We start from the raw sequence: 9,903 nt of genomic DNA on the forward strand, positions 1-9,903 counted from the left end.
TGGATAACACAGTAAAAGACCGTGGAACATTCGAGGATCACGATTGTGCGGATGATGGAGATTCCATTGAGAAGTTATGGAACTGAACGCTCATGTGGTAGAAGAGATATGTTCACGCTTCAAGAGGTAACCCGTGAAATTCCGTTTATGCTATTTGTCTAAATTATATGTGATTTTTGATACTGGGATCGCCTTCGCTGCTTATTATAATCCATCAATTGGTATCAGGGCCCACTCACATCTAATTAGATAACTAAGCTTTTCATGAAACAAGAATATGGTGTTTATGTGCGTTTTTTGAATTTATATATATATATGTGTGGTTTTCTGAAAAACTGCACTGCTATTTTATGAATTAACTGTGCAAAATATTTGGATTATTCTTGTAATCATGAGATATCATTTTTCTTATTGATATTTGATTAAGATTATCTGAATTTTTTGGGGTAAACCCTAGAAAAACGCAAAACCTGTTTTTGGTCGAATAGCCGGAATTTTCGGAGGTCAGCGAACTTGACGGACTCTGATTGAGCTGAAATTGGTAGGTCCATCGGACACGACGTGGTGAGAAAAACTCACTGCTATTGCAGCGAATCATGGTATTTTTTAGCGTTTTGAGGTCGTTTGGACTGTGTTTTGAACGTTTTTCTATTTTCTGGAAATTACTTCTTAATAATTTTAATTCCTTTTTAATTCAATGGTGTCGGGGATGACTTCTCATGGTCCCCATGATTAAATACTAGTCATATAATAGGTTTACACATTGGCTATTAGCAAATAGATATGTTGTTGTATTAAATTCAATAATAGAGGTGTAGGATTTTATTGACTAGGTCTTACAAGGTATAATTGATATTGTGTAATGATATAATTATTTTGTAAGAAAGTAAAATTCTCTATTTGATAGCCTGAATTACTAATGATTGGAGTGTTTGACATATTTGTGCATAAATTTTTTTTTCTCAAATTTAAGTTTATATTTTCATGCCCTACGTGATTACTAGTTTGGATTTTCGATGAAGAATTTTGTTCTCTTATTGGAGGTTCTAATTAAGTGAAATATGACGGTATTTTGTATGAGTTTTATATTATTGGTATGACTTTTAAGCTATGGTCTACCATTAAATAATTTTACGAGCTAAATATATGTTCACTTGTAAATCGAGAATTTTATGAGTAATAAATAGTTACCACTAAAGTGGTTTGTTTATTTGAACTCATACTCTTAGTAAATTTGTACATGTGAAATTGTAATTATTCATGGATTGAGCATTATGATTAATAAGTAGGATCCACAAAATAGTCTATTTATTTGAGTCATTGAAATACGTTTAATATACCATGTGAAAATTATCCTTGAAAAATCTACATTAATGGTGGAGGTTCTTAACTAGAAAAAGAGTTTTATCTTTGGGTACTAGTGAAACTAACTCCACCCATGAGAAGAGATATTGGGGTTTTCACCGAACGGAAGAAAATATAATATCTCAGGTTCTTATGTATTTAATAAAAGGATAATTTATTGCAAAAGGAGATATTATATATCCTAGAAAACTACAAGAAAGTATAGAATTGGCAACAATTGTTTTGCAACAACAATAATAATGTTGCAAAATACAACAAATGGCAACAACTTTATTTAGTTGTTGCTATATTATAGAATTTTTACCCACAAATTTTTTTGTTAGCAAAATTTTTAATGTCGTTGCCATATTTAACAAATAATATAATAAATTTTAAATATATATAAGTTAGCAACGACTTTTTAACAACAATACTATGGTTGTTGGCTAAGTTTAATAAATAGCAACAACGTAATTAAATTGTTGTTGTATCACAAAGTTTTTAACCACAAGGTTTTTTTTGTTACCAAATATTTTAGATTCTCGTTACTTTGTTTTAGGAGTAATATAATAAATATAAAATATAAAAATAATTGGCAACAACAAATCCCTTCAGTTGGCCAAAAATTTAGTAAATCACTTTTCGTTTTCCGCCAAAACAGACGCGCCTAAAACATATTTCCCTATTTTATTACTTTTCCCCAAATTTTTAGCGCTCAATTTTAGTTTCTATTGCTTTCTCTTTTCATTATCTAAACTAAGTTCTTGCATCTTTGATTTTTTGATCTCTTCCGCTGTATTCAACCCAAAATCTGGTGAGTTGTCGCTTTCGATTTCGTTTCTTCTCAATATCTGTTGCTTTCTTCTTTTGATTTAGTTTAATCGTATCCTTCTTCTTAATTTGTGATACCTTAATCACTAGTCAATGATTGTTTACTGGGATTTTCTTGAATTGTTTTGTAATATGAGATGTCGTATCTTTTCTTGGTTGTTATAGTGGGTGTTTTTTATGTAATTTTCTTAATTTTTTTCATGGTCATGCTATTTGACGTTCTTTTTTTGGGGAATTAATGGTGTGAGAGTGAGAATATTTGGGATTGATAATTTAGAATATGGGCGATTGTCTACTTTTTCTCTGAATTTACGGAATTGACGCACCCGATTTGAGATCTCTTGTTCGCGTTCTTGTCTCCTCCAATCTCTTCAATGTCCTTGTTTGTGCTCCCGATTCGTATGCTCTCTCTCTCATATTATTTAATTTACAGTATTTCTTCTTGAATTGTAGCGAATTTGTACGTAAGATCAGCCACCTGTAGATAGTTTATGGAGTATATTAATTGAAATTGGTCCAATTTTGGAAATTTTATATTCTGATTTCCCCCCTTTTTTTTAAACTTAATTATTTTGTTCTTTTTCCGGTCTATTTTAAGTACCAATGTCCAATGGCGATTGTCTGAAGTTTTGCTTTTATATATTTTGCTTTTCTTTTCTTCCTCGTGGCCTTGATCAGTTGAATCAATGGCTAAAACTTTTATTTACTTGGGAAATCGAGGACAGTATAGCAGCTTTGGTTATTTGTTTGGTAAACTCGTGGATATCAACTGCTGCTCCAGTCTCGATGGGTAAAGTTATTAAGTGGTGGGAGTCAACAGGTAGCACACACCCATGATTTAGTCGAGGTTCCTGCAAGCAAAGCAGGATTTTGCAATTCATAGATTCTTATATTTTGCATTTGTCTTTAAGGGAGAACTGTAAATTGCAAATGTTTGCAGACGTAGTGTTATATAAGTATGTGGAGGAAATTGGACTTCCTATGTCAAAGTTCAGGCATTAGGAGATACGGGATCCTTACACAGTTTCTTGTGCCTTGACCTTTCAGTGGAGCATGCATGATATATAGAGTCCTTATCTATATGACTGATAGGTTAAGTAGCAACTAACATTTTAGATGTGTTGGTCACATGTAGATTTATCTTTGTCCTGTATGAACATGTAACCCACTGACAAGTGAGGTTGTTACCTGGGCAAGAGCATTCACTCACAACCAGGAGGATGGGAATTCAAGTCACCAAGAATGGAGAGGGCCAAGGATTTGGAGGATAGAGTTTACCTTATCAAGGACAAAAAATAAATAAACAAGCCTCCTCGTCGTTACTGTTTTCTGAAAACAATCATTCAAACTTCTATCAGCTTGTTATAGTTTCTATTGAAAACATTCTGATCCCACCGTATGCATCTGATTTGACATTTAGGTTACATTGGTCGGGAAGATCCTAACTAACCGTTTCATCTGAGGGGTCATCTGCTGGTAGTTTGCCTTGTTAGTTTTCTGTGTTTCTAGAGTAAAAGGCTTGTTATATTTACTTAAAGAAGCGACTTCTGAACCTAATGTATCGTATCTAAATGTCTAAAACATGTCTGCCAAATTTTTGCCCATGTGCCTACATAAAGTCTTGTCATCGACAATTGCATAAAACCATTATGGTCATCAACTAGAACACTATGTGACTGTTAACTATTAGATTTTCACTAGAATCACTACCACAACTCCTGATATGAAGTAGTGATTATAGATTGAAACTAAAGATCTGATATACATCAAAGTTTCAGGGTAGCTCATTCTCTGTTAATGTACTGCACTGTGCTCCCTTCTATTCTCTCTTAATTTGTTAACATCCGAATGGATCTGTATGATATTTATTGTATTCTTATTCCCATCTTCCCAAGAGCAAGGTGGAAAGTTCTTGGAGGGAAGAATGCAAACTAATAGAAGTGAAAAATCAACTTACGGAGGAGCGAAAAAAACGAGAAATCATGGAAGCTCGTAGGGTGATCAAAAAATATTAAAACAGGGCATGATGGCACTAGTATCCCATATACAAAGTTTCGAGGTATTTAATTGGTTTAAGGCGTTAAAGTTTCAATTACTTGCTTTTGATCCTAAGAACAATTTTATTAAACTACTTAAGAATAAATGAGATAGCATCACTTTTCATGTTAGTCATTATCAAACACATATATTACTTTCTTCGACTATAGACATGCCACAATTTTACATTTGAAATGCAATAGAACGGAACACTAAGCACTAAATGCTCTTGAATTACATGAAAGTGAATTTGCTATTTTCAGCTCTAATAGAAACTGAAGGAGCAGTAAGTGAATTTGCTATTTTCATTTGGGTGGGTTACTGAATTCTCATATGCTCCTTTTTATCTTTTCTTTCTCTGTTGTTTCATGATTTTGCTTTCTTTCTGGTTTTACATTATGGTTGCTACTAATTTTTAAGCCTCATAGCTAGAAAACATGTCTAAGTAGGGCCAGCAATCTTGACTTCTGCTCCAGGCTTCAAGTCACATGAAATATGAAACATTTGAAGTTACACAAATAAGCAGGGCCAAACCTTATACTCCTACTGTACATTAGGAACAATCACTCTTAATCCAATCTGTACTGGATAGCTAAATAAAACAGATAAACATTGCCATCGTCTAAGAAATTAGGGAGTTGTTGATTCTTACATAAGAAGTTTGAGGAAACTCCTTTAACTTCTTCCCCTTTGTAATTGGTGTAGATAAGCCTTTTGACACATAGAGAAACCTGTATGAAACCTCAAGTTCAGACACATTTGTGTAATGTATGACCTATAGTTGTTCTACCTGTTTGTTGCTGATGGAAAATTAGCGAATCTTTGTAGTTTTGCCATTGTTTGGATATGTTCTTGCTGGATTTTGTACATCTATGTTATCAATTGTAGCTTAAATATCTTCATTCACACATACACTGAAGTTTTTCTATTGCCTCAAGCATCTGTATGTTTCTCACAACACACCCAAAAAAAAAGGAGGACAAAATACACAGAGTTCACATTTAAAACACTATATTTGTGGTTCACCTTGGTGGTATAGCTAATACGTACTACTCATTCGTAATGCCTGCTGTTAGCTGTCTTAATATGAGTATCAGCTTCAATCTCTGATATATACGTACTATATAAAGCTGAAAATCTTCGAAGTGTCACCTAACCACATTTTTAATATTACATTTATCTAACCTTAGTTAATTTGTTTTGTATAAGCAGTGTTTGTCTTGTAAGTAGCAATTAGTGTTGCATTTAAGTTTCTTCCTTTACTCAAAAATTAGTACAACATACGTACATATTACTAAGTATTATGTTATAAATTTGCTTCGTCGAGGTTCTATCATGTTTAAGTGTTGTTGTACAATGTTTAACAAACTGGACTTCCTGCTGCAATTTTTGACATGATTGCTAATTTAAATGATTCGGATGAGACAAGTCCTACAAGTCTTATGGACATGATAAGTAAACTTATTTTAGTTCATGAAAGGAAGTTTCTTGGTTGTATATGCAAATGAGTCTGTTTGGATAAATTAATCTTGTCTAGTATTTTGTTGACTATAGTATTGTATCTCTAGGAGTATTAATAGGTTCTGATGCAACTTTATTTTAGGGAGTACTTTATTCAAGCTTGCACTGCTAGCTACGTATCTATTTTTTGCTATAATTGTTGTAGCCCGCATCTCTTCCAGTATAAGTTCTCATCTAGAATTAGAGATGGATAGACAATTTTGGCCACTAGTTCTTTCTCCCGTATAGTGATGAAAGGAAGAAATTTGTCCCACTACTCCTTGGTTGAGGCATCATCTGACTGGCTTATGCCAACCTTACCAGTTACAAGCTCAAGTAAAACCTTCCCGAAACGGTAGACATCAAACATTAGAGATGGATCGACAATTTTGGCCACTAGTTCTTTGAGGTTGATGTTGTGTTTCCACAAGCTCTTTTTAGGTTGATGATTCCTGTTACAGTCATCTTACCATCTTGATATTTTTTGTGCTTATTTTACATGGCTTCTCAGTATTGTCCTTTCTTATCTTTCTTTTCATCAATTCGTGCCTATGTTGTCATGGGCCGAGGGTCTATGGGAAATAACTTCTCTATCTTCACAAGATAGGGGTAAGGTCTGTGTACATATTTTCCTTCCTAGACCTCACTATGCGGGATAATACTGGGTATGTTGTTGTTATAAGTAGTAACAGTTAAATAAGCTTCCTCTAGTTTCATTTTGCACTTATGTACTTTATTGCTTCTTTTTATCAAAAGCTAATTATATTTATTTTCTTTTTAGGATGAGCATGCGTAATTGAACCATCTTCACATCCGGTTCATGAAGTGCACAAGCTGTTGGAAGAAGATTTAGTTTTTTGGTTACTATTAGAATAGAACTTAAGGACATTGGAAGATTTATTTTTTGGGTTACTATCAGAATAGAACTTAAGGACCTTTGATATATGATGTTTTTACTCGTTTTGTAAGTAAAAATACACTTTTAGGATTATTTAGTTTTTGAAAGTTAGTATGACGACCCGACCCGTCGTCTCATGTGTTTCCGTCCCGTTTTCCCGTTTTATGCTTCTACATGTTTCATTATATGTGTTTGGTGAGTTTGAAGTGATTCGGTTAGAGTTTGGTAAGAAATGAGATAATTAGTCTCTTTAAGGAAGGTTTGGTTTGGAATAGTCAACCGGGAGTTGACTTGGGAGTTAGAAGGCTCGGAATGGATTTTCGATGATTCGGTTAGTTTCGGGGGATGATCTAAGGCTTAGGAGAGAAATCAAAAGTAATTTTGGAAGCTCGGTGTAGAATTAGGCTTGAATTGGCTAAGTTAGCATTTTGGCGATATCCGGTTGATAGGTGAGATTTTGATCCGAGGCTCGGAATGGAATTCCGAGAGTTGCAGTAACTTCGTTAGGTGATTTATGATGTGTGTGCAAAATTTCAGTTTAATCGGAGGTGTTTAGGTCGGGTTTTTGATCGAATGTGAGTTTCGGAAGTTTTGGTTGAACTTAGGCTTGAATCCGTTGAGAATTGACGATTCTTGTGTTTTTATGATTGGAACATGTTCGTACGATGGTTTATGACGGGTTGGCACTTTTGGTTGAGATCCTGGGGGGCTCGGGGTGTTTTCGGGTGGTCAATCGGACTAATCTTGGCCTTTGGGAGTTGCAGAAAAATAGTTGAAGTGTTGCAGAGATTTTGCTCTATGCGATCGCATAGGGAGCATTGCGATCGCATAGGAGGTCTTGGAAGGGGTTCAAATTTGCTCTATGCGACCGCGTAAGAGGCTGTGCGATCGCATAGGTGTGGAAAATTGGTCAGTGCGTTTGCGTTCGTAGTGTTGCGATAGCGTAGTGTAATGGGACCTGGGGTCCCTGGTAGCATTTTGTTCTATGCGAACGCGGGGATTGGAGTGCGATCGCATAGGTGTGGGAGGCTGTGCTCTGCGATCGCAGGGGTAGTTGTGCGATCGCATTGAGCATTTTTGGGAGGTCTGGAAATTTGTGCGCTGCGATTGCAATAGCAAGGCTGTGATCACATAGGGTTAATTAATGCCATGGGCAGAATGTTTTATGGACATTTCATCCGCGACTTGGGTCTAATTTCCACCATTGTTGAGCGACCTTGGGAGCTTTTGACGAGGAATTTAGAGGATTTTGACTGGGAATCGATTGGAGGTAAGTCCTATGGCCTAGAAACATCATCTAATTGTGATTTCAACACCTAAATTCATGGAATTTGAGTAAAAAGGGAAGCACTAGGGCTTGGGTTTTTGAATGAGAAATTGAATTTTGAGGGAGCATTTGGACTCCGATTTTGATAAATTTTACATGTATAGACTCGTGGCGAGGCAAGGAACATTTTGGTGTAAAAATTTCTGACTTTCGAGAAGTGGGCCCGGGGCTCGGGTTTTGCACATTTCGTGGTTTTCGATATTTTTAGAGTCTTTTCGATTGGGTTATATTCCCTTAGCCTATTGTAATGTATTCGTTGTGGTTTTGGCCATATTCGACGCGCGAGGAGGTCGATTCGAGAGGCAAGGGCATTGCTAGCTAGTTTTCGGCCGGCTAGAGGTGAGTAATAGATGTAAATGCTGCTCTGAGGGTTTGAAACCCCAGACTTTCACATCGTAACGTTATATTGAGGCGTGACACGCATTCCACGATGAGTGCCGGGTCGCTTACTGTTGGGGATTGAGACTTGGTCCATCCCGAGTGTTAATCCACTATATTGGCGATTGAGACGCATACTATATCACTGTAAATTGGGCTTATTGCCGTGTTTGGGGACTTGTGCCGACCTGTAGAATCCTTAGGGGATCCTTATGTGTTTTTACACACTTGTGTGCAGCACATATACACTCAGTCATGTTTTTCAACTGTTAAAAACAATACAATAACTGTATTTTATACATGAATATTACATGAAAAGGATATGAGGGCTGAGATCCCTATAGTATGTCACGCCCGATTGGCTGTGGACTTATTTGACTGAGATAGGTCAGGGACCCAGTGGTGAGGATGTTTTCTTGATATGGATCGGGCTACACGCCGTAGCGATTATATATATTGATATTGAGGCCGAGAGCCTGTTTTATGCCAATACCCGGCTGATATTGCGCTTGGGCTGTAGGAGCCCCTCTGGAGTCTGTACACACCCCTAGTGAGCGCCATCGACGGTAAATAAGTGGAGCGGGCTGCACGCCGCAGCGGGTACTAGTGTGTACCATTATATGTGTTGCATTCTTTCATGCATTATATCTTAACTGTATTACTTGTTGTATACTGTTTCCACTGTTTTGGATATGAACTGCTAGATATAGAGTACTTTGTGCATTTTCTGCGTTTTCTTACCTTCAGATTGTAGTTATGTTTATTACTCACTGGGTCGGAGTACTCACTTTACTCCCTGCACCTTGCGTGCAGATCCAAGGCAGTCTCAGGCTGAGTAGATCCAGAGTTCTTATTCCGAGAGTATTTGAGGTAGCTGCAAGGCATTCACAGCCGATGATTCTCCCCTCTATCCCTATCCTTTTATTTCTGCATTCTCAGTTTTTAGACAGACATTGTAATAGGATGTTACTCTGTACTTAAAGGCTCATGTTCGTGACACCGGGTCCTAGTTGGGCTGTATTGGTATTTTGTTAGATTTTCCGCATCATTATCAATATTTCAGACTTTTGACTTAAATGGTTTTATCTTTATCTGTTTAATAAATTGGGGTTGTTGTTATAAATGGTCGGGCTTGCCTGGTAGTGTGTTGGGCGCCATCACGATCGGGTTGAGGGTCGTGACAGTTAGTGTATCCGCTTCATAAATTTTTAGTGTAGACACTTTATTTATATCTATTTAAAATACAATTTATAATTCCTATTTGTATTTGTGAAAATTTAAAGAATATATGAATTGTGTATTTTATAACAACATATAAATTGTTGTCAAAGTAGTACTAGAGAATCTGTTGGCAAAAAGGTATTATTCCCACAATAACAGTCGTTGCTAAAAGTCTTGATAATAGATTATTAACTTTACCGCCAATTTGTTTTTGCAACTACTGATATTGTTGGCAAAAAACTAATGTTGTCGCAACAGTAATTTTTTGTTGCTACATGTCTTCATAATCCACGACTTCATTGACCTTTTACCAACAAAAAAATGACTTATGACAACGATAGATATTGTTGCGATAAGTTACCTTTTG

General features: G+C 36.1%; 1 long non-coding RNA gene across 1 annotated transcript; it reads left to right on the forward strand.

Moving 5' to 3' along the window:
* The first annotated feature begins 1,934 nt into the window (after positions 1 to 1,934).
* On the forward strand, positions 1,935 to 6,755 carry LOC107823041 (uncharacterized). Its single transcript, XR_001656550.2, has 3 exons — positions 1,935 to 2,158; positions 4,071 to 4,234; positions 6,494 to 6,755. It is a non-coding gene; the product is annotated as an uncharacterized LOC107823041 (long non-coding RNA).
* Positions 6,756 to 9,903: the final 3,148 nt, after the last annotated feature.

This window comes from Nicotiana tabacum, chromosome 7 (assembly GCF_000715075.1).
Source record: "Nicotiana tabacum cultivar K326 chromosome 7, ASM71507v2, whole genome shotgun sequence".
NCBI classification, from domain to species: Eukaryota; Viridiplantae; Streptophyta; class Magnoliopsida; order Solanales; family Solanaceae; genus Nicotiana; species Nicotiana tabacum.